Source organism: Bubalus bubalis, chromosome X (genome assembly GCF_019923935.1).
Source record: "Bubalus bubalis isolate 160015118507 breed Murrah chromosome X, NDDB_SH_1, whole genome shotgun sequence".
Taxonomy (NCBI): domain Eukaryota; kingdom Metazoa; phylum Chordata; class Mammalia; order Artiodactyla; family Bovidae; genus Bubalus; species Bubalus bubalis.
This window is the reverse complement of record NC_059181.1, coordinates 97,586,196-97,610,869: the sequence shown is the minus strand read 5'-3', so window position 1 is coordinate 97,610,869 and position 24,674 is coordinate 97,586,196. Positions and strand designations below refer to the sequence as shown.

The 24,674-nt window shown below is 37.2% G+C and overlaps 1 protein-coding gene across 10 annotated transcripts in view; it reads left to right on the top strand.

Moving 5' to 3' along the window:
* Window positions 1-24,674, top strand: part of DIAPH2 (diaphanous related formin 2) — a 1,048,054-nt gene that overhangs the window by 334,735 nt on the left and 688,645 nt on the right. The gene's annotated exons all lie outside the window — the stretch shown is intronic.

The window sequence follows — 24,674 nt, the reverse complement described above, 5'->3', positions numbered from 1 at the left end:
TATTCAACTGGAAATATGGGTTTATTTTTATGATTTAAAATAAAATGTTTTAATTTTTTTGTTTACATTCCTCCGTTATAAAGTTATCATCTTTACTGAGAAGCAAAGGTGATGAATTTGTTGATAAACTGTGTAAGGGAAAATAATGTAAAAGAATAGTAAGGATTCAGAAGTTTCCATGAAATTGGAGTAAGATTGGTTTCATAGTGCTTATACAGTCTTACATTTGTAATAATCCATTTGATTTCTGAAGAAATTTTATACTTTTTACCATATGCAGATTTTTCTGGAATAATATCAAAATCTGGTAACTAATAAATATATTTTACTGATTGATAATTGAGCACCTTTTTTATAATTAGATCCTTAACCTCTATGAATGTCACACCTACTTTTGGTACTATGTAGGTAACTTCTCAATCTCATAATGAATCATTGTGATTTGTGAACTTTCGCTATTTTAACATTGCTATTTTACTAATTATTGCAGAACTGATAGCTTACTTAAGCGTAGGAGTTTTTTTCAGCCTGAGTGAGTGTTTACAACTAAGAAATTGATATATTCCACACGCCCATGCCCTTGGAATTAGCACCTTTACCATTCATTTGTCTGATTTGTCACAACATGCTCTAGAATGTGAGAATGTGAATTTTGGAAGATTCAGAGAGAGAGAGGGGGAGGTGAAAATTATTCCTGTTCAGCCCTTCTAGCTTATCTTATGCAATGGAGGCTCTTGTGCTGTATCTGTTTTTCTTCATAGATTGAAGCTCACATATACACAGAAATCGGGCGAACTAAAGTATTCTGAAGAATTTTGACATTTAAAAAATTCCTACTAAACCTTTTTTCCCCCCTCATTTGCTCTTGTAAACTTCACATTTAAAAGATTCTTCAAGGACTCCAGAGATTTCTATTTATTATAATCTGTTTTTTTTTTTCAGTTGAAAAACTAAAACATGCTTATATCAAGGTATTGGTAATAATAATAAAAATATGCATGGTAAACATATCCCTTCAATCCCAGACTTACAGCTTCTTCCCCAGAGAAAACCACTCTTAACTGATTTCTCACATTGCCTCCTAGAAATAGTTTATGCCTATAGAAGCATATGTGTTTTTATCACTTTTTGTTTTTTACTTCTTTCTGTTTTCACTTTATATATTTGAATATTTTTCCATAGTAGTTTATGTTTATCTACTGTGTTCTTTTCACACAATACATAGAATGCTGTCATATAGTCCCCGTCTGAATTTATATAACCGATTACCTTTTAATGGGTATTGAGATTATTTCCAGTCTTTTGCTATTTCAGGCAATCTGCAGTGAACATGTATTTACATATATATCTTTGTGCACATAGGACTTATTTGTAGGGTAAATTTTAGAAGTGAAATTCTTAGATGAAATGAAATTTTGATAAATATTACCAAATTTTCTTCCAAAGAGTTTGTATTCATTTATAATGTTACATCTAAAATATCTATGAGTACCTGTTTCCCTACAACCTTTGCCCATCTCAGAGGTAAATGGCAAATCATCCATGTTACAATTTTTGCTCCTTAAATTAAAAGTGTAGCAGCTTTTCTTCTCTTAAAAGGCAATTTTAACCTCTTTTTCTGTGAACGTCTTCCTCTACTTGTTTGCACATTTTGTGTTGAACATTTCTTCTTTTACTTATTGATGTATTTATATTGAGTCCCATAAGAATTATATTTTTCATAAAATTTTGGAGTCCATCTGGACCTTAGAAATGATTAAACCGAACTCTGTTTTACAAATGAACAAAGTGAAGTTTGATACATGCAGGTTAATATAAAATCCATTAGAGAATGTCTCAAGGTATTGTGGTATAGTGGGAAAAGCCCAGGGGAAATGGAGTCACATACTTGTATTTCAGCTGAGATACTAGTAACCTCTGTGACTGAATTTTCTCATCTGTAAAATAAGAAAGACTGATGTTTAACTAGTAGTATGAGAATTAAATAATGTTATGTATTTAAAGGACCCAGCATGGTACTTAATATAGCAGACACTCGATAAATATCAATTTCCCTTCCCTTTTGATTTAACATGATGCTGTGTGTGTGTGTGTGTGTGTGTGTGTGTGTGTGTGTGTGTGTGCGTATGTCTTGTTTTAGATATTGACACTTAATACAATTGTCAATTCAGCATGACAATTTCCTGCTCATAAAGCCAGTCAGCTAGAGTAGAAGCCATTCTTATTCTGGCTGCTAAACCGTAATCAAACCAAATTAAAATCAAACAAAAGTTATGTAAAGGCTATTATGTAGTCACTGCTGAGAATTCTGCATTTCCATTCGTCTTAACTCTGATTCTCTGAATTTTCTATGTGCTATTACTACTACTTCTACTTTCCTAATTTTGAATCTCTGTCACTAAGTTATGTCTGACTCTTTGTGACCGCTGGAATGTAGCACACCAGGCTCCTCTGTCCATAGTGTTTTTCAGGCAAGAATACTGCAGTGGCTTGCCATTTCCTTAACCAGGGGATCTTCCCAACCCAGGGACCAAGCCTGTGTCTCCTGTGTCTCCTGCATTGCAGGTGGATTCTTTACCCCCTGAACCATCAGGGAACACCTAATTTTGAATATTTGAGTCCAAATCTGGTCGGGATCACCTTTGGGTACCATTACTGTTACTAAGATTTATTTCTGAAGGGACATTTAAAGGAACAATTATGCATCATAGCATATTTCATAACATGTGCATGTGCTCAATTGCTTCAGTCGTGTCTGACTCATTGTGACCCATGGAGTGTAGCCCACCAGGCTCCTCTGTCCATGGGATTCTCCAGGCAAGAACACTGGAGTGGGTTGCCATGCCCTCCTCTGGAAGATCTCCCCAACCCAGGGATCGAAACTGCGACTCCGTCTTCTGTATTGCAGGCAGATTCTTTACCCCCTGAGCCACCCGGGAAGCCCATATTTCATAACATAGTCAAAACAAACTTGAATGATACATGCTTCCATTTATTTTAATAACTATTGTTTGATCTTAATTGTAACAGTTGAAATTCCTTGTCAGTTGCAGTGCCTTGATTCATACTTGGTCAATAGGTGGCAGGATCAGTAAGAAGTCAGCTGGAGACTGTGGCTCCAGGGAACTGAAACCACACTGCCCTGGCTTTCCTAGCTCCAGGGCACCACTTTTTTCCCTATTCTGCTGCTGTTTGCTACTCTCCCAGCTATATTCTGGAAGGAGCAACCTATTCATTTCTAAGACCTAATTCCAAAACTCTTAGACCCAGTGTTCCAAAACCTCTGAGAAATTCCTCTACCTGTAAGAGGTTTGGAAAGCTCACATTTCTGTTCTCCCTAAATGCGCTGTAAAGCATTACTAGTCTGTGTTTTTAAAAAATGTTTCACTTGAGTTTAAATTTGCTTTAGATTGCTAAATATAAAGAAGTTTTAAAATTGGCTAGTTCTAATACCTGTTGTAAATAAACATGTAAATATTTAATATGGGAAAGTACCATCATATTTTCTATTTGAATCACTTATTCTTAGAGTTGTAGAGAAAATTACTTTAAATTTCCTATTATAATTCGAAGTATCTCTATTTTAGGAGAAGATGGATCTCTCATTTCATTTAATTTATATTTGTTGGGTATCCACTATGTATAGCATGGGCTTCCCAGGTGGCATTAGTGGTAAAGAGCCCGCCTGCCAATGCAGGTTAGATGTAAGAGATGCAGGTTCAAGCCCTGGGTCTTGAAGATCCCCTGGAGGAGGGCACGGAAACCCACTCCAGTATTCTTGCCTGGAAAATCCCATGGACAGTGCAGCCTGGCAGGCTGCAGTCCATAGGATCACACTGAGTTGGACATGACTGAAGTGACTTAGCATGCATGCACATACTCTATGTGTAAGGTCCTATAATAAATAGGAGGGAGATAAATGAATAAGGTCTTACCTGGATATCAAGGAACATGCGTAGTAAAGAATAGAGAAAGAGGTATATGCTATTTAATCAATTTTTATTAAATATTAGACTAGCTATTTTTTAAAAGCCAAGGGAGCACAAAATGGAAATAGTTAAATTTGAGCAGGGCAAATGGAGATCCCAGAGGGATCTATTGAGCTGGGCCTTGAATTTTAAGGAAAATTTCAATAGAGGGAGAAGGAGAGAAGGCATTCTAGTCAGAGAACAACATTAGAAAAATAGTAGGAGGCTGAAGTGCAACCTGTGTTGAAAACACAGCCTGTTGGTCTTGGACTTGGAGTAAAGGTGGTGAGGTGAACTTCACACTGAGAAAATGGGGTTTTGTTCTTTAAGCCTTAGGGGCCCAATAATTTGATGATTAACCATAGAGCAGGCCTTTGGCAGACATATAGGTGATGGAAATTCACAGATAGATGATGGACCATTGATTGTGAATCAATGCCAGTAGGCCAGACAATGTGTGATAATATCCTGATAAGTATGAATTCTTAATCTCTATAGTTTTTTCCAGTTCCCAATCCTGTGTCCCCATGCTTACAATATTTAGTCTCTTCTTACAAGCCTAATGATGCTGTATGACAAAGTAGATCTCAAAATGCTCTCTGTATTAATAAAGAAAAATGCATATAATACAGGTAGTTAGCAAAGACCCTGGACTTCTCTAGTGGCTCAGATGGTAAAGAATCTGCCTGCAATGCCCAGGACCTGGGTTTGATTCATGGGTGTTGAAGATCCCCTGGAGAAGGAATTGGCAACCCACTCAAGTATTCTTGCCTGGAGAATTCTATGGACAGAGGAACCTGGCGGGTTACAGTCCATAGGGTCGCCAAGAGTCGGACACAACTCAGCAACTAACACAACAACATACAGTACTTTTGACTATATGTCATAGATGTAACTGTTGGAATTTGGATATGTTTTCTAGTTTTATTTATTCTTCATATTGATGATATTTGGGGATATATAAACATTAAGGTTATGATAATAGTGTCATTTTTCTTAAAAACCTGTAGTAATTATAGGTAATAATGATATTATATTAGTTAAAGTAGTGATGGTTAATATTAACCAAGCTTGAAATAATAATAAAATATGTAGGTTATAACTGCTAATTCTAATTAGAATTTCTAGGGTTCTCTTGAGGCTTCAGGAAGAACAAAGATAGTCTGTGTATGTAAGTTGTAAGGAATTTCTTTGGTTTTAATGTTGCTTGGAGGAAATGTAAGAAACAAACATAGAAGGTTAATAAAATTTGGTTTCCTCAATAATATATTTCTATAGTTCAATTTAGCTTTAATAATAATAGAAAATTGAGATGTTATAAATATTTCAAATGCATATAAAGATCATTTTCAATGCTTGAGATATTAGGCTAGCTTCAAAATTATTGTGGAACTGAGTCTGAAGAGTGCGGGGGTGCGGGGTGTCGGGGGACGGGGTACGCGAACCCTAACCCTAAGCTGGGCTCGAGTGCGGGGGTGCGGGGGGTCGGGGGGACGGGGTGCGCGAAACCTAACCCTAACCATAATCCTAACCCTAACCCTAGGCTGCTTTTGAAAATAACCACCCTTGTTTGATTGCTTAACACAGTCTTATATGTTTAGTGAAAAAAACACCAAAAAAAGTATTAATATCTAATTCATCTCTTTTAATATAGATATTCTTGGAAATCAGTTGAAAATAAAGAGATGTCAGACTCAGTGCACAACTCTGATAAATGGTGCTAAAGTGTCCTGAGAGACTTGGTGTCATAACAAATAATTTGTCATCTTAATAACATAATATGCATACTCCTTACTGTAAACCTTAATATGAAAAAGAACAAACTGAGAAGGCTTTAATTCTTTCAGGCAGCCAGCTAAAAGCCATACACTTGTTGTTGTTTTGTCAGTAATCCTGTCTGACTCTTGTAACCACCACGGACTGTAGCCCACCTGGCTCCTCTGTCCATGGGATTTTCCCAGCAAGAATAGTGTTCTGGTCTGGTTTAGTCATTAAGTCGTGTCCGACTCTTGTAACCCCATGTACTGTAGCCTGCCCAGTTCCTCTGTCCATGGGATTCTCCAGGCAAGAATACTGGAGTGGGTTGCCATTTCCTATTACAGGGGAATTTCCCAACCCAGGAATTGAACCTGGACCTCCTGCACTGCAGGCATATTCTTTACCAACTGAGCTATGAAAGTTAAGTTCAGTTGCTCAGTAGTGTCCGACTCTTTGTGACCCCATGAACCGCACCACACCAGGCCTCCCTGTGTATCACCAACTCCTGGAGTTCACCCAAACTCATGTCCATTGAGTTGGTGATGCCATCCAACCATGTCATCCTCTGTCGTCCCCTTCTACTCCTACCCTCAATCTTTCCCCGCATCAGGGTCTTTTCAAATAACTCAGTTCTTCGCATCAAGTGGCCAAAGTATTGGAGTTTCAGCTTCAACATCAGTCTTTCCAATGAACACCCAGGACAGATTTCCTTTAGGATGGACTGGTTGGATCTCCTTGCAGTCCAAGGGACTCTCAAGAGTCTTCTCCAACACCACAATTCAAAAGCATCAATTTTTCAGTGCTCAGCTTTCTTTATAGTCCAACTCTCACATCCATACATGACTACTGGAAAAACTATAGCCTTGATTAGATGGACCTTTGTGGACAAAGTAATGTCTATGATTTTTAATATGCTGTCTAGGTAGGTCATAACTTTCCTTCAAAGGAGCAAGAGTCTTTTAATTTCATGGCTGCAGTCACTATCTGCAGTGATTTTGGAGCCCAGAAAAATAAAGTCTGACACTGTTTCCACTGTTTCCCCATGTATTTGCCATGAAGTGATGGGACCAGATGCCATGATCTTAGTTTTCTGCATATTGAGCTTTAAGCCAACTTTTTCACTCTCCTCTTTCACTTGCAACAAGAGGCTGTTTAGTTCTTCACTTTCGGCCATAAGGGTGGTGTTATCTGCATATCTGAGGTTATTGATATTTCTCCCAGCAATCTTGATTCCAGCTTGTGTTTCTTACAGCCCAGTGTTTCTCATGATGTACTCTGCATATAAGTTAAAAAAGCAGGGTGACAATACACAGCATTGACGTACTCCTTTTTCTATTTGGAACCAGTCTGTTGTTCCATGTCCAGTTGTAACTTGCTTCCTGACCTGCAAACTGGTTTCTCAAGAGGCAGATCAGGTGGTCTGGTATTCCCATCTCTTTCAGAATTTTCCACAGTTTATTGTGATCTACACAGTCAAAGGCTTTGGCATAGTCAATAAAGCAGAAGTAGATGTTTGTTTGTTTGTTTTTCTGGAACTCTCTTGCTTTTTCCATGATCCAGCAGATGTTGGCAATTTGATCTCTGGTTCCTCTGCCTTTTCTAAAACCAGCTTGAACATCTGCAAGTTCATAGTTCATGTATTGCTGAAGCCTGGCTTAGAGAATTTTGAGCATTACTTTACTAGCGTGTGAGATGAGTACAATTGTGTGGTAGTTTGAGCATTCTTTGGCATTGCCTTTCTTTGGAATTGGAATGAAAACTGACCTTTTCTAGTCCTGTGGCCACTGCTGAGTTTTCCAGATTTGCTGACATATTGAGTGTAGCACGTTCACAGCATCATCTTTCAGGATTTGAAATAGCTCAACTGGAATTCCATCACCTCCACTAGCTTTGTTCCTAGTGATGTTTCCTAAGGCCCACTTGTCCTCACATTCCAGGATGTCTGGCTCTAGGTGAATGATCACACCATCATCTCTTTGTTGTGCAGTTCTTCTGTGTATTCTTGCCACCTCTTCTTAGTATCTTCTGCTTCTATTAGGTCCATACCATTTCTGTCCTTTATTGAGCCCATATGAGGGAAGCTAATAGTGGCTTGCTATTTCTTCCCCTAGGGGATTTTCCCCACCCAGGGATTTGTTGCATTTTAAGCTGATTCTTTACCACTAAGTCAGGTGGGAAGCCTCAGAAAGTGTGCATGCTGCTGCTGCTGCTGCTGCTAAGTCTGTTCAGTCGTGTCCGACTCTGTGCGACCCCATAGACGGCAGCCCACCAGGCTCCCCCGTCCCTGGGTTTCTCCAGGCAAGAACACTGGAGTGGGTTGCCATTTCCTTCTCCAATGCATAAAAGTGAAAAGTGAAAGTGAAGTCGCTCAGTCATGTCTGACTCTTATCGACACCATGGACTTCAGCCCACCAGGCTCCTCCATCCATGGGATTTTTGAGGCAAGAGTACTGGCGTGGGGTGCCATTGGCCTCAGAAAGTGTGCATACTTTTGTATAATTTCACCACTTGCATATTTATATATATATATATATATGTTCTTTGGATTCTATATATATGTACTGATTATCACCTTATCAAAGTTTTTTTATTATGAACATTTAAAGTATTTTAATTTATGATGATGCAAGTTTTTATTTCCTATTGACATGTTCTGGCATTGAACAGTCATCTTCTTTATGTAAAATAGAAATAAGGAATTTGTGAGGCAGTGATCTGTGTTATTACTTAATTATAATAGTCACTATTAACTATAACTCATATGACCATTATAACTACTACTGTGTGCAGGAATCCCTTAGAAGAAATGGAGTAGCCATTATAGTCAACAAAAGAGTCCAAAATGCAGTACTTGGATGCAATCTCAAAAACAACAGAATGATCTCTGTTCATTTCCAAGGCAAACCCTTCAATATCATGGTAATTCAAGTCTATGCCCCGACCAGTAAAGCTAAAGAAGTTGAAGTCAAACAGTTCTATGAAGACCTACAAGACCTTCTAAACTAATGCCCAAAAAAGATGTCCTTTTCATTATAGGGAACTCGAACACAAAAGTAGGGAGTCAAGAAATACCTGGAGTAACAGGCAAATTTGGCCTTGGAGTAAAGAATGAAGCAGGGCAAAGGTTAATAGAATTTTCCTAAGAGAACTCACTGGTCATAGCAAACACCCTCTTCCAACAACACAACAGAAGACTCTACACATGGACATCACCAGATCATCAGTACCGAAATCAGATTGATTATATTCTTTGCAGTCAAAGATGGGGAAACTCTATACATTCAGCAAAAACAAGACTGGGAGCTGACTGTGGCTCAGATCATGAGCTCCTTATAGCCGAATTTAGGCTTAAAGGGAAGAAAGTAGGGAAAACCACTGGACTATTCAGGTATGACCTAAATCAAATCGTTTATGATTGTACAGTGGAAGTGACAAATAGATTCAAGGGGTTAGATCTGATAGACAAAATGCCTGAAGAACTAAGGACAGATGTTTGGGATATTGTACAGGAGGCAGGGATCAAGAACATCTCCAAGAAAAAGAAATGCAAAAGGAAAAATGGTTGTTGGAGGAGATCTTACTAATAGCTGTGAATAGAGAAGCGAAAGGCAAAGGAGAAAAGGAAAGATATACCCATTTGAATTCTGAGTTCCAAAGAATAGCAAGGAAAGATACGAAAGCCTTTCTCAGCAACCAATGCAAAGAAATAGAGGAAAACAATAGAGTGGGAAAAAGTAGAGATCTCTTCAAGAAAATTAGAGATACCAAGGGAACATTTCATGTAAAGATGGGCTTGATAAAGGACAGAAATGGTATGGACCTAACAGAAGGAGAAGATTTTAAGAAGAGGTGGCAACAATACACAGAAAAACTGTACAAAAAACAGCTTTATGACCCAGATAATCACAATGGTGTGATCACTCACCTAGAGCCAGACATTCTGGAATATGAAGTCAAGTGGGCCTTAGAAAGCAGCACTCTGAACAAAGCTAGTAGAGGTGATGGAATTGCAGGTGAGCTATTTCAAATCCTGAAAGATGATGCTGTGAATGTGCTGCACTCAATATGCCAGCAAATTTGGAAAACACAGCAGTGGTCACAGGACTGGAAAATCCCAAAGAATGGCAATGCCAAAGAATGCTCAAACTACCACACAGTTGCACTCATCTCACATTCTAGTAAAGTATTGCTCAAAATTCTCCATTCCAGGCTTCAACAGTATGTGAATCCTGAACTTCCAGATGTTTAAGCAGGATTTAGAAAAGGCAGAGGAACCAGAGAATGGTCAACATCTGTTGAATCATTGAAAAAGCAGGAGAGTTCCATAAAAATATCTACTTCTGCTTTATTTACTATGCCAAAGCCTTTGACTTTGTGGCCCGCAATAAACTCTGGAAAATTCTTAAAGAGATGTGAATAGTAGACCACCTCACCTGCCTCTTGAGAAATCTGTATGCAGGTCAGGAAACAACAGTTAGAACTGGACATGGAATGATAGAATGGTTCCAAATTGGGGAAGGAGTACATCAAGGCTGTAATATTGTCACTCTGGTTATGTAACTTATGCAGAGTACATCATGAGAAACGCTGGGCTGGAAGAAGCACAAGCTGGAATCAAGATTGCTGGGAGAAATATCAATGACCTCAGATATGCAGATCATACCACCCTTATGGCAGAAAGTGAAAAATAACTAAAGAGCCTCTTGATGAAAGTGAAAGAGGAGAGTTAGAAATTTGGCTTAAAGCTCAATATTCAGAAAACTAAGATCACGGAATCTGGTCCCATCACTTCATGGCAAATATATGGGAAAACAGTGGAATCAGTGGCAGACTTATTTTTTGTGGGCTCCAAAATGACTGCAGATGGTGACTGCACCCATGAAATTAAAAGACACTTGCTCCTTGGAAGATAAGTTGACCAACACACACAGCATGTTAAAAAGCAGAGACATTACTTTGGCAGCAAAGATCCATCCAGTCAAACAATGTTTTTTCCAGTAGTCATTTATGGATGTGAGAGTTGGACTATAAAGAAAGCTGAGCACTGAAGAATTGATGCTTTTGAACTGTGGTGTTGGAGAAGACTCTTGAGAGTCCCTTGGACTGCAAGGAGATCCAACCAGTCCATCCTAAAGGAGATCAGTCCTGGGTGTTCATTGGAAAGACTGATGTTGAAGCTGAAACTCCAATACTTTGGCCACCTGATGCGAAGAGCTGACTCATTTGAAAAGACCCTGATGCTGGGAAAGATTGAAGGCAGGAGGAGAAGGGGACAACAGAGGATGACGTGGTTGGATGGCATCACCATCTCAATGGACATTAGTTTGAGGAAACTCTGGGAGTTGGTGATGGGCAGGGAGGCCTGGCATTCTGCAATCCATGGGGTTGCAAAGAGTTGGACACGGCTGAGTGACTGAACTGAACTGAAGAGTCACTATTTGTAAAGAGAGATTGAGGCAGTGTATCTTAAACTTTCTGAATGAGTAGCCTCTGAAATGCCTTTTTCCTGAATGTACTTCTTACTCCCTGTACCATCACTACAAATAAAAATAACAATAGCAATCAAAATAATAATAATATCACATTTCTTATGCTTTACTATGTCCCAAGAGCTGTGATAAATATTTTTTAATTCATATCTCATTAGTCCATAAAGATCTGTATTATTGTTTTATAGTTGAGGAATCTGATCCTAAGGGAGATTAAGAATTATGTCTTGGTTACACATCTAGTAAGTGCATAGCTTTGGTCGGAACCCAGTTTCATTCTTAGTCACTTCCCTGTGTTGTAACAATGGCTTTTATGCCCTTAGTATCATAATTTGTGAGTTTTGTTGCATAGTTAACCGATTCCTTTTTAATACAATTATATATATATTGCATCTATTACAAGATTGTATATATGAAATGTATAATTGAATACAGTACTTTAGAGCTTAAACCAAAGCTAGGAAGGTGTATGTTTGGAAGGAAATGAGGTTGTTTTTTCTGTGTCTACGATGTTTAAGATATTTTCTGGATGGAATCGATCAATTGTAAAGTATTGCTATGACTTGGAGTCTGTCTCTTCTAATAATGAATGACGGAATGCGGTCTTCATGTCATTAGGCATTTTGTAAGGGTATATTAATATACATGGGATGCATAAAGTAATAAAATCAATTTTCATGGTGTTCCTTTGAGTTTAGCTTTATAGCACTGTACATAGCTTGTATTATTTTAATATGATACTTTTTAGCTATGAGTTAGTAAGACTGTCTCTCCTCATTTCAGTAATTTTTGCTTATAAATACTGTATGGATTAGGCGCAATAACAGTTGTTCAGTTGATAGCATCTAAAATTCACATAGATACTCATTTACATTTTGAATTATTGTTTTAGCTAAATTAGTTTTATTTTGGTAAATAGAAATTATTTACATAGCAATCCAGTGGAATTTCTTCACACAGCTATATAAAACTATTAAGAGGTGTGTTTTAATCCAACTGTATATTGATGGCAGTTATACCAGTTCCAGACTATATATTTTACATGATATAAGAAGTAAGAGAAGAGATTTCTCTAGTTTACGAAAAATACATTTAATTCAGGGATATGCAAATCTGGTAGCTTTTTTGAGGCAATATATGTAAGTAATCTCTTTGGCCTATTAGTCCTTATTGGTAAGAGTAGATTAAAATATTTTTAATATGTTATTCAGTAATATCTGAGTGTTTCCTTGCTTTCACTAATTTTAAAGTGTATTTTTGGTATTATTATTATAATTTTAATTCGTATTATTTTCTGGTTTCTTAGTTGCTTATTTTTTTTCCAGTTTCATTGTAGTATAATTGGTACATAATGTTGTGTAAGTGTCAGGTATACAAGGTGATAATTTGATATATGCGTATAAGTGTGTTGCAAAATATAATTTAAATTTTTTCCTTGTGTTGGAGCTTATTTACTCTGAGTAACTCAAATATTACAATACAGTATATAGATCACTACAGTCACCATGGTGTACATTACATCACCAAAACTTTATTTTACCTTTTGTCCTTTGGAAATTTGTACCTTTTGTCTATTCTTCATCCAGTCCCCTCAACCCCTATCCCTTGCTTCTGTCAGCCACAATTCTTATCTCTGTTTCTGTGGGCATATCATGTTTAATGTCTTGTAGATGTGTTGATGGTGGTGGTTTAGTCACTAAGTCATGTCTGACTCTTGTGGCCCCATGGACTGTAGCTCACCAGGCTCCTCTGTCCATGGGATTTTCCAGGCAAGAATACTGGAGTGGATTGCCATTTCCTTCTCCAGAGGATCTTTCCGACCCAGGAATCGAACCCAGGTCTCCTGCATTGCAGGCAGATTCTTTACCGACTGAGCTATGAGGGAAGCCCTCATAGATGTGTTGATTGAGTGAGCTAAATTAAGTGCCCTCCAATTACTGTATGGGAGGTGACTCAAAAAATTAAAAAGTATAAGTTAAAAATATCACTTGCATTTTAACACAAGTTTCTAGAAATACAGTTACACTTGAAAACAGGTTCACATTTTGTGCATGTTGAAAGAATTTTAACTTCTTATTTTATTGTTGTGGATATTAGTTGCCTATAGTTTCATAACAAATTATCCCCTAATTTATCAGCTTAAATGAATACATATTTATTTTCTCACATTTTCTCGAATCATGGCAGAGGTTAGCTGAGTCCTTTGCCTCAAAGTCTGTCACGTGGCTGCCTATGAGGTGTTGTCAGGATTGTGGTCTTATCTGAAGACTTGAATGGGGAATGATTTCAGTTCACCCATATGATTTTTGACAGCATTCCTTTTCTCTAAGACTGTTGAGCTGAGGTCCTCCATTTGTCTTACTGGCTTTTGTATAGATGCTGCCCTCATTTCCTTACTTCATGGGCCTCTCAGTAATATAGCTCACAAAAGACAGTTTGCTTCATCAAATTGTGCACACCCATAAGAAGTGGAAGTCACAGTCTTTTATAACCTGATTTCATCATTGGAAGCAATTAACTAGGTCCAGCCCTGAAACACACAGTGAGGAAATTTACTCAAGGCCATGAACATCAGGAGGCAGGGAGCATTTGGGAGCCATTTCAGAAGCTGCCTACTGTATAGATTATTTATGATTAGATAGAAATCTCTCCTTGATGAGTTCAGAAGAATCTTAAGTGGTCTCTCTGCCGTCAGTCCTCTTGCCTTGTCATCAGTTTTTACAACCTACTCAGAATTGTCTTTCTAAAATATAAATTATCATGACACTCCTATGCTTGGAATGTTTCACTGACTATCCATTGTCTTCTAGGGAACATCTAAACTCATCCTTTTCAAGGTCATTTGACATTTCACTCTCTCTAAAATATCCTTAGACTAAACTCTTTTGTTCTGAAAACAGATATAAGGCTTTGCAACTTCACTCCAAACTTTCCCCAGTTTTTCATTTAGATGACACTTTTGTCAGAATGCATTATAATTCTATTCATTCTTTTGACTCCATCAGATACTGAACTTTTTGCAGTGAGGAAAAAATATTTCCATTTTGTTTACTGTTGATTCTCAGCATGTAGTACAGCTTCTGGGAAGTATATGTGTTCGATGAACAGGCAAGTGAATTACAGTCGTGTGTACTGGTAGCTCAGTGCTAGCAAATCCACCTGCCAATGCAGGAGATGCAGGAGTGGTGGGTTTGATCCCTGGGTTGGGAAGATCCCCTGGAGTAGGGCATGGCAACCCACTCTAGTATTCTTGCCTGGAGAATCTCATGGACAGAGGAGAATGGTGGCCTACAGCCCATGGGGTTGCAGAAAATCAGACATGACTGAGTGTTGATGAGAATATGAACATATATATGTATTTAGTTTCATAGTACCAACCAAATAAAGTATGGGTGCTAACCTAAAATTTAGGCACATACTAAGAAGTGCATGTGTATTCAATGATTGATTCTGGGATGGATATATATATATATATATATATATATATATATATATATATATAATAGAGTCTGTTTTCTGAAAATTCTTCTAATTGAATAGTAGAGAACTATATAATTGAGTCTGGCTGTGGTAGTTTGTTAATTTGTCATTTAAGTTCCTGTGATTTAGTAATTCACTTCATTTAGGGGTATATATGTGTGTGTGTGTGCAACCACAGATTTTTGTTAAATTTTTCAAATGTGAAAGTCTGATTTTTCCAATAGTGGCTTATGGTTGATTTAGTCAATAGTTTTAAAATTTATGGCTGGCCCACTTAAGTAAACAGAGGTGGATGTCTATTTCCTGATTTGTTCTTTGACCCTTTGGAAACTACTTAATTTCTTATTGTCTCTGTTTAAACAACTATTTGCCTGCACTTCAGATGTTGTTTGATCTCTGAATCCAGAAGATACCCTGGAGAAAGAAATGGCAACCCACTCCAGTATGCTTGCCTGGAAAATCCCCTGGACTGAGGAGCCTGGCAGGTTACAGTCCATTGGGTCCCTAAAGACTCAGGCATGACTTTGTGACTAAACAACAACAAAAGTAGATTTATGATTAGTAAAGTAGAAAAACCATCAAACAGAATTTTGTGAGAGTGAAGATAACTATATCACAGACTCAACCAAAGTAATAATTTTAGCAATTATAAATGTTGATATTTGTAGTGCACTTACTATATGCCAGATACTTAAGTGTTTTCCATGGATTGTTTAATTTAATTCTTTTATCTCTCCTATGCTGTAGACACTATGATTGTAGCCATTTTGCAGATTAGTAAGTTGGAGTAGGAAATCAAACTCAAGCAGGATGATTTTGCAGCCCATGTGCTTCACTTCTTTGCTCTGCTTACTCTGTGGGCAAAATCATGGGAATAGGGTGCATTAGAGCCAGCCTGAATCCATAGCCTGTACTTTTTAACACTACCGCATCTCTCTGTAGTATGATTGTGCAGATAAAAGCTCTATTATTAGAGACCTCAATTCAAGATACACTTATCTGTCTCACAGGACAAAGATAGTCTATTTATGTGATCTTTTGCTTTGAAGTAATTTATTCTGTGTACTCAGTCCTGCCTAGCTTATGGTATTAATCTATTACTGTTAATGCAACTCAGTAAAAGTATACTTAAAAAGTGACAGAACTCAATTTGCCCACTAAATCAACAAACACAATGTACATATGGTGTGTTGAAAACCATAGCTCGCAATATAAAACTGATCTAGAAGGAATGAAAATATATTGAAATTCTTAGCCAGTCTTAGCTAAGTTCTCTACATATTTGTGGTCTGCCTTTAGTTTATCCATGGCCCAATATTCATACTAGTCTGATATCTCCCTGCCCCCCCCATACCATTTCCTCATGCTCTTTATCATGTGTTGATACTGGATTAAGGATCACATTTTTAATTGAAATTAATTTTATAGGAACCTAAACAAAGTAGGTGATGCATTCAAATGGCAAATATAACTATTATGAGTTATCAATGTCCCCTCCATCGGAATGGCTTACTGAGAGTTGACTGTGTCTGGCTTCACGTGATAAGAATAGACTTATAACATGCTCCTGACAGCATGGGAACAATGTGTTGTTTCCTGGCATGTAATTGCTTTTAACAGAAAGTAGCCAAAGTAGCTGCTGTTTGACATGTGATGCTATTAGGATATTTGTAGCTTTCTTTGAAAAAAGAAGCTGGTGTGATTGGATACCTTTTGTTCCATTAACTGCATTAATAAAAACGTTTTCACTCCTCTCTTAGGTTTTACATACTATTTACTGTTTCAGTACCAATCAGATCACATTCTTGTTAATTATTGGCATTTTTATTCTATTTCACATGCTTTTGTTTTCTCAATGCTGACGGTTTAAGTATTTAAATAATTGTACTATCAAATGTTAATACGTCTGTATGATAGATCAGAACATGGTCCTAAAATCTTTGTATCATAATTTTATAGACATTCAGTTTATTATTAAATCATCATTTGACATTATATAGCTTCTTAATCCATTTTAGGGCATAAACTGAACACATATAAAGAGAAAAATTTAGGAAATTAATTTCTTAGGTTTGAAACAGGATTTGGGGACATATCTAGCCCTTGGGCTTCCCTGGTGGCTCGGACGGTAAAGTATCTGCTTGCAATGTGGGAGACCTGGATTCAGTCCCTGGGTTGGGAAAATCCCGTGGAGAAGGGAATGGCAACCCACTCTAGTATTCTTGCCTGGAGAATTCCATGGACAGAGGAGCCTGGTGGGCTTCAGTCCATGAAGTCACAAACAGTTGGATATGACTGAGCGACTTTCACTAGCTCTTTAAAAAAATATTTCTGAGATATAGTTTAACTAAGGGGTTCCTTTGGAATTTAAAATTCTTTAAAAATTTAGAATTCTTTAACTTTTCCTGAGATGACTTCTAATTAGCCACATAGTTTTTTTAAGATCACTTATATATATATATTTCATATTCTGCTTGTCACTTGGTCTACTAATGCTGTCTCTCATTGTTATAAAAAGACGATGCTATCCACTGTAATTAATAGGCCATGATACTATTTTGAGTTCCATGATAGGGATGTTTTTAAGCTGATCACTTCATCAGTTTTTGCCTAATGTTTCTTATGACCAATGATACTCATTTATGATGGAGTTTGGGGTAGAGTTTGTATCCATAGTGCACAAACAAGATAACCAACTCAGTATGCCTTGAATGCATAATCTTGGATTGATATTTAAGCAATATAATGACAAAGATAACGCTCAGCTCTTTTAAACAACCTTTTCTATGGTAGATATGAATTTGATAGCATTAGCTTTTTGTAGTAGCAGTGCCTGACAACAGCTTCATACTGTAGGATTCTTGAGTTGTCTAGTGTTGAAGACTTACAAAAGTACTTTTTAAATTTAGTACCTTACCAGATCAGGATATAGCCATATATTATTAATTATATGGGGGAAAAAAAGCAAGCCAATAAATTCTTAATTTTGGTCTTCTCAGTGACATAACTGAATATATTTTTAACTAAGCTTTTGTTGAGAGAGTTAGTAACGTATACAAAGCCTTTTCATCACTGTTCTAATATTATGGTATTATTTTCACTTTGTTTTAATGATAGTCTACATTTCTTAATACCTTCCTTGGTGGGCAGATTGTAGTTGTGTCTTGACATTTATGTATTGCATAATATTTGCTTGGGAGTTATTACCAGTAAATAAGTTTATTAAATTAGGCATTAGTTAGGACTTAATAACGGAGAAGGCAATGGCACCCCACTCCAGTACTCCTGCCTAGAAAATCCCATGAATGGAGGAGCCTGGTAGGCTGCAATCCGTGGGGTCGCTGAGGCTCGGACACGACTGAGCGACTTCACTTTCACTTTTCACTTTCATGCATTGGAGAAGGAAATGGCAACCCACTCCAGTGTTCTTGCCTGGAGAATCCCAGGGAAGGGGAAGCCTGGTGCGCTACCGTCTATGGGGTCACACAGAGTCGAACACGACTGAAGTGACTTAGCAGTAGCAGCAGTACTTAATAAAATAAGTCTTAAGAGTTTACTCTGATATTTTATGAATATTACAAATGACTATAAATGGGTAATCTTTTTTTTACAATTTAGTATTTATGAGATGTATGTGACAGCTCTCAGTTCTTTTGAGAAATAGAATTGAATGTATAGAACTTTCAGGAGTATAAGTGGAAGGCAAAGGCAATTAAATGTTTTATGTTTTTATAGCGGTCTTTTTCCTCTTGCATTTCAGAATCTTTAGCTCAGGCCTGTTTGTGTTTTTTTTTTTTTTTAATTAGGAGTAAGAAACAAATGAAACTATGAAAACAACCTTCCTTTGGAAAGATTTACTCTGGCTAGTTTAAAGATTTTTCAAAGATAATTTTAAACCTTTGTTGGTAGAGAGAAAAATGTGCTCTTGGCCTTTGGAAAACCCGTATTGGTCCTCTCTCACACCTTAAGTTTCTTTTGGACTGTATAGAAAACTGTATTTACTATTGAATTTCTTCATAGTCTTAAGGATTACAATGGATTTGTCCTGTTTGAAGTGTTATTTTAAGTTGTAAGACTCTCTTTCTGTACATTGCCTTAATTCCCTCATCCCCAGTTTTTTTCCACTGTAGCAATGGCAATATTGTTGGTAAGGGTCCAACAAACACCTCGGGATTGATATGGTTAGAATTGCAATGGTGATGTTAGTCGCTCAGTCATGTCCAACTATTTGCGACCCCATGGACTGTATGTAGCCTGCCAGGCTCCTCTGTCCATGGAATTCTTCAGGCAGGAACACTGGAGTGGGTAACCATTCCCTTCTCGAGGGGATCTCAAATTCATTCATGAACATGGTAGATTCAGTTTGATCTGTGAGCATTCTGTTGACTGGTTGCCAAGGGTACTCTGCATTTCTTTCGATAACCAGGAATATACATATGAACTAGAACCTCAGTGTTTATCTAATAGGAGAATATGGATATACTGACAGAGAAGATTTGATTCATAAAGCGTTTGTTACATACCACATGTTCTTCTGAACTTTTTACATATATTAAATTGTCTAATTAATCCTCAGGAAAGAAATGTATGTGATGATGTTCTTATCTCTTATTCTGTAGATAACTGAGTCAATGACTTCATCAAAGGTAACAAGGATAGTAGGTAGCAAAGCTGAATTTGAACCCAGTGCCCTTACTTATGCCACAAACTGCCAGGTTCCAGTTCATTTATGTAACTGGTTCTGTCAGTTATATAACCAGTAACCTAGGTTCCTTTTATACACTAATGAAGTATATATCAAAGAAACCGCAGTCCACTTCCACCAGCCTAATAGATGCTTAGGCAAGTCTGTGGTTTATCTGGAAGCCAGAATGGTTGTGACAGCAGGGAAGAGTGTTAGTCTGGTTCAGTGATTGACGCTGAGAGTAGGAGAATTTCCAGACTATCCACGTTTCTGAATTGCTCTCAGCCTGAACAGTATTACTCATTCATGGCATCTAAGTGTACTTGTTTTAGATTCAAATCCTGAACTTGAAAAAGACATGAAAACCTCTTAACAGAAGTTGCTGCTGATGTTTTAATCCCTCGATTATGTATTCAGTTCAGTTCAGTCACTCAGTCGTGTCCGACTCTTTGTGACCCAATGAAGTGCAGCATGCTAGGCCTCCCAGTCCATCACCGTCTCCCGGAGTTCACTCAAACTCATGTCCATTGAGTTGGTGATGCCATCCAGCCATCTCATCCTCTGTTGTCCCCTTTTCCTCCTGCCCTCAATCCCTCCCAGCATCAGAGTCTTTTCCAATGAGTCAACTCTTCACATGAGGTGGCCAAAGTACTGGAGTTTCAGCTTTAGCATCATACCTTCCAAAGAACACCCAGGGCTGATCTCCTTCAGAATGGACTGGTTGGATCTCCTTGCAGTCCAAGGGACTCTCAAGACTCTTCTCCAACACCACAGTTCAAAAGCATCAATTCTTCAGTGCTCAGCTTTCTTCACAATCCAACTCTCACATCCATACATGACCACTGGAAAAACCATAGCCTTGACTAGATGGACCTTTGTTGGCAAAGTAATGTCTCTGCTTTTCAATATGCCATCTAGGTTGGTCATAACTTTTCTTCCAAGGAGTAAGCGTCTTTTAATTTCATGGCTGCAGTCACCATCTGCAGTGATTTTGGAGCCCAGAAAAATAAAGTCTGACACTGTTTCCACTGTTTCCCCATCTATTTCCTATGAAGTGATGGGACCAGATGCCATGATCTTAGTTTTCTGAATGTTGAGCTTTAAGCCAACTTTTTCACTCTCCTCTTTCACGCTCATCAAGAGGCTTTTTAGTTCCTCTTCACTTTCTGCCATAAGGGTGGTGTCATCTGCATATCTGAGGTTATTGATATTTCTCCCGGCAATCTTGATTCCAGCTTGTGCTTCTTCCAGCCCAGCATTTCTCATGATGTACTCTGCATATAAGTTAAATAAGCAGGGTGACAATATACAGTCTTGACGTACTCCTTTTCCTGTTTGGAACCAGGCTGTTGTTCCATGTCAAATTCTAACTGTTGCTTCCTGACCTGCATATAGGTTTCTCAAGAGGCAGATCAGGTGGTCTGGTATTCCCATCTCTTTCAGAATTTTCCACAGTTTATTGTGATCCACACAGTCAAAGGCTTTGGCATAGTCAATAAAGAACAAATAGATGTTTTTCTGAAACTCTCTTGCTTTTTCCATGATCCAGCGGATGTTAGCAATTTGATCTCTGGTTCATCTGCCTTTTCTAAAACCAGCTTGAACATCAGGAAGTTCCCGGTTCATGTATTGCTGAAGCCTGGCTTGGAGAATTTTGAGCATTACTTTACTAGCGTGTGAGATGAGTGCAATTGTGCAGTAGTTTGAGCATTCTTTGGAATTGCCTTTCTTTGGGATTGCAATGAGAACTGACCTTTTCCAGTCCTGTGGCCACTGCTGAGTTTTCCAAATATGCTGACATATTGAGTGTAGCACTTTCACAGCATCGTCTTTCAGGATTTGAAGGAGCTCAACTGGAATTCCGTCACCTCCACTAGCTTTGTTCGTAGTAATGCTTTCTAAGGCACCCTTGACTTCACATTCCAGGATGTCTGGCTCTAGGTTAGTGATCATACCATGGTGATTATCTTGGTCATGAAGATCTTTTTTGTACAGTTCTTCTGTGTATTCCTGCCACCTCTTCTTAATATCTTCTGCTTCTGTTAGGTCCATACCATTTCTGTCCTTTATCGAGCCCATCTTTGCATGAAATGTTCCCTTGGTATCTCTAATTTTCTTGAAGAGATCTCGAGTCTTTCCCATTCTGTTGTTTTCCTCTATTTCTTTGCATTGATTGCTGAGGAAGGCTTTCTTATCTCTTCTTGCTATTCTTTGGAAGTCTGCATTCAGATGTTTATATCTTTCCTTTTCTCCTTGCTTTTGGCTTCTCTTCTTTTCTCAGCTTTTTGTAAGGCCTCCCCAGCCAGCACTTTTGCTTTTTTGCATTTCTTTCCATGGGGATGGTCTTGATTATTATGTCTTAATTCTTAGCAAAAAGTCTTTCCCACTATCACTGCTCTATAGGAAGGGTTTCAGAATTCCTTTATTAGGCATTGCTATAAGATGTTTTGCAAATTTATTTCACTGTTCTATTAAAAGCTGAGCATTCTTAACAGATATCACTATGTCTTGCATTTGATATAGTATTTATATATTGATCATTATTCCCTACCCTACTTAAAGGAATGGGTTAAATTCTGTCAGTAATGTTCTCTCTTCCTGGAGGCCTCCAGTTCATCTGACCTCTAGAAATACAGGGAGCTAAATTATATTTCACACCTATAATGTAAATATTAATGCTTTCCTAATAGTCTTTTGAAGTGTGGGGTTTTGAGTTTCAAGGTCATTTCCAAATGTCTGCTAGGAAGTGACTGTGTAACAGTTGCAAGCATGACATATATTTTGACTGAAAAGAATCAATATGTCAACTTATCAACAAATATTTTTTGTACTGTTTTGAATTGAAAGCTTTAGTCCACTTAATGAAAATATGTTAACCATTTGGAAGACTGTAAAGTTTAATTTTATAACAATTTTTGTCAAATATATATTAAAATGACATGATGCTGTGTCATTTTTCTGTATGAAACCTGAACATTTATATTAATAAAAATAATTTATTAAATGCCCATCATTACTGGCCTGCTACAATGTTTGGTGTACAGTGGGCATTCCCTTCAAGTTTTTTTGCATTTCCCAATTTTGAATTAAGGTTTGATTAGAGGGTTTAGATAAAATATTTTTAATTTGAATCAGCAAAAGAGGTTATATAAATGGGATTTGATACATCAGTATTATGAATAATATATGCATTTGTAACATATCAATAGTTGCACACTATGAATAATGAAATCTATCAGTAATTACCTAGAATCAAGTTGCTTTGAATATTTCTGAACACGTTTTATTGTGAATGCTGCCATTAAGGAAATTCACCTTGAAACCAATTAAACTTTCCATTCAGAAACTAACAAGTTGCCAGGATATTGGAGTCTGTGGAATGACTGCATATAGAACATCAGTATTTTAGTTATTGTGTTAAAATTCATCATTGTGATCTTTGCATAAAAAAATGACAATATTCTCTGATTTATTATTTATATTATGTATATCTGAATAATAGAAATAGAAAATTTAAGCAATGACTGTTTTACTAATACTTTCACTCTTTAGGGTGTGTGCCCTGAAATCTATAGTTAAAGCAGCCTATTTCCTTTACTATATAGAGGTGGAGAACTTGGGCACATGTAACATTGGACAGATCTTTGCTAGTGAAAATAGACAGTATTTTGATGTACTAATAACTTTTAGTGAAGGCACCAGTTACAAGTTAAATACACCACCTAATAGACTTAATATATTCTGCTAACCAGTGTACAGAATTTGCCAGTTGATGACAAAGCATTTTCCAAGAGATTTTCAATGCTAATCTCCATTACTAAGCAGTGATTTTTTTTTTGAGACTAAATTTTAGTGAAAGATGACATAGTTTTTTTTTAACCTTCCTGATAATAATGTGTATAAATTCAATATAACTAAACTTTCTAAAATGGTCCTGTTTTCACATATTTACCTCAGACATGTACATCTCCTCTCTCCCAGTGAACCCAGATAACTTTGCGTAGTCAACATAGTGACAAATATATATTTCACAGATCTTGAGTCCACTGATGCTTGGGTATTGGGAGCTATATTTCCATATGCAGGTATTAATAAGTGACCTACATGGAGACTAATTTACTGTAGAAATGAGATAACAGCATTATTCTAGCAATTTCTCCAAACTGCCATTGAGGCTATGTCTTCCTTGTCTTATCTGCTCATTCAATAAATATGTATTGAATTTCTATCATATGCTCTGGACTACTAGCTTTCTCAGAATACTTATTGTTCCATTAGCCCTGTGACCCACGAATGAGTAACTGAATTCTCAGTGGTAGAAAAGGATTTTGTTTATCTTGTTTTGTCATGACAACATCCTTGTACTCCTGCATTTTGGCCATTTTTTTCTACTAGGATTTCCTAGGATCTAAATTATTTATTGTTGTTGGGTAGACACACTTAAACTGTTAGGTGTTAACTGGACCACTGTATTCTATGATGGACAGTATTTTCCAAAAACTATCTGCTTAGTTATTCTCAGATTTCTGCCCTATTTTTATCTGAGTTCTCTTGTTGCTTCCTAAAACTCAGTACTATGAAAAAGTTCCAGTGGACTTTGAAGTCGACCTATGATTTGGAAATGAGAGTGAAAACGACAGCAGTTAAGAGTATCCAATAAAAGGAAATTCATAAGAAAGACTGATATGCTTGTCACCTCATTATGGCATTTGGTTTACAAAATTAATACTGTAATGGAATTTTTTTTAAGGGAACTGCTTATATTTTCTCAGACTTTTTTAAAAATTTATTTTCAAGAAGTATGTAGTAAACACTAAAAACTATGAGTTCCTTCATAATAATCAGTAAATTTGTTTTTCTTTGCATTCTTATATTCACAAATAAAAATATTAAGCACCTACTCTGTGCCAAATTCTAGCCTTAGACAGGGGTGTTGGGAGGGGATATTGTAATTAATGTGATCTTGATGCTCTAGGAACTTACAGTCTAACAGAAACAATATTATAATAATGACCTCATGGACTGTACCCACCAAACTTCTCTGTCTATAGGATTTTCCAGGCAAGAGTTCTGAGGTGGGTTGCCATTTCCTCCTCCAGGGAATTTTCCTGACCCAAGGATCATACCCATGTCTCCTGCATTGGCAGTCAGATTCTTTACCACTGAGCCAGCTGGGAAGCTTAAAATAATAAACATGCCATTAAATTTATATGAATTTCAGATGTTATTATATATTCTAAAGATGATAAAATACAGTGATGTCGTAGAGAATTGCTTATGTGGATGATTAAATGT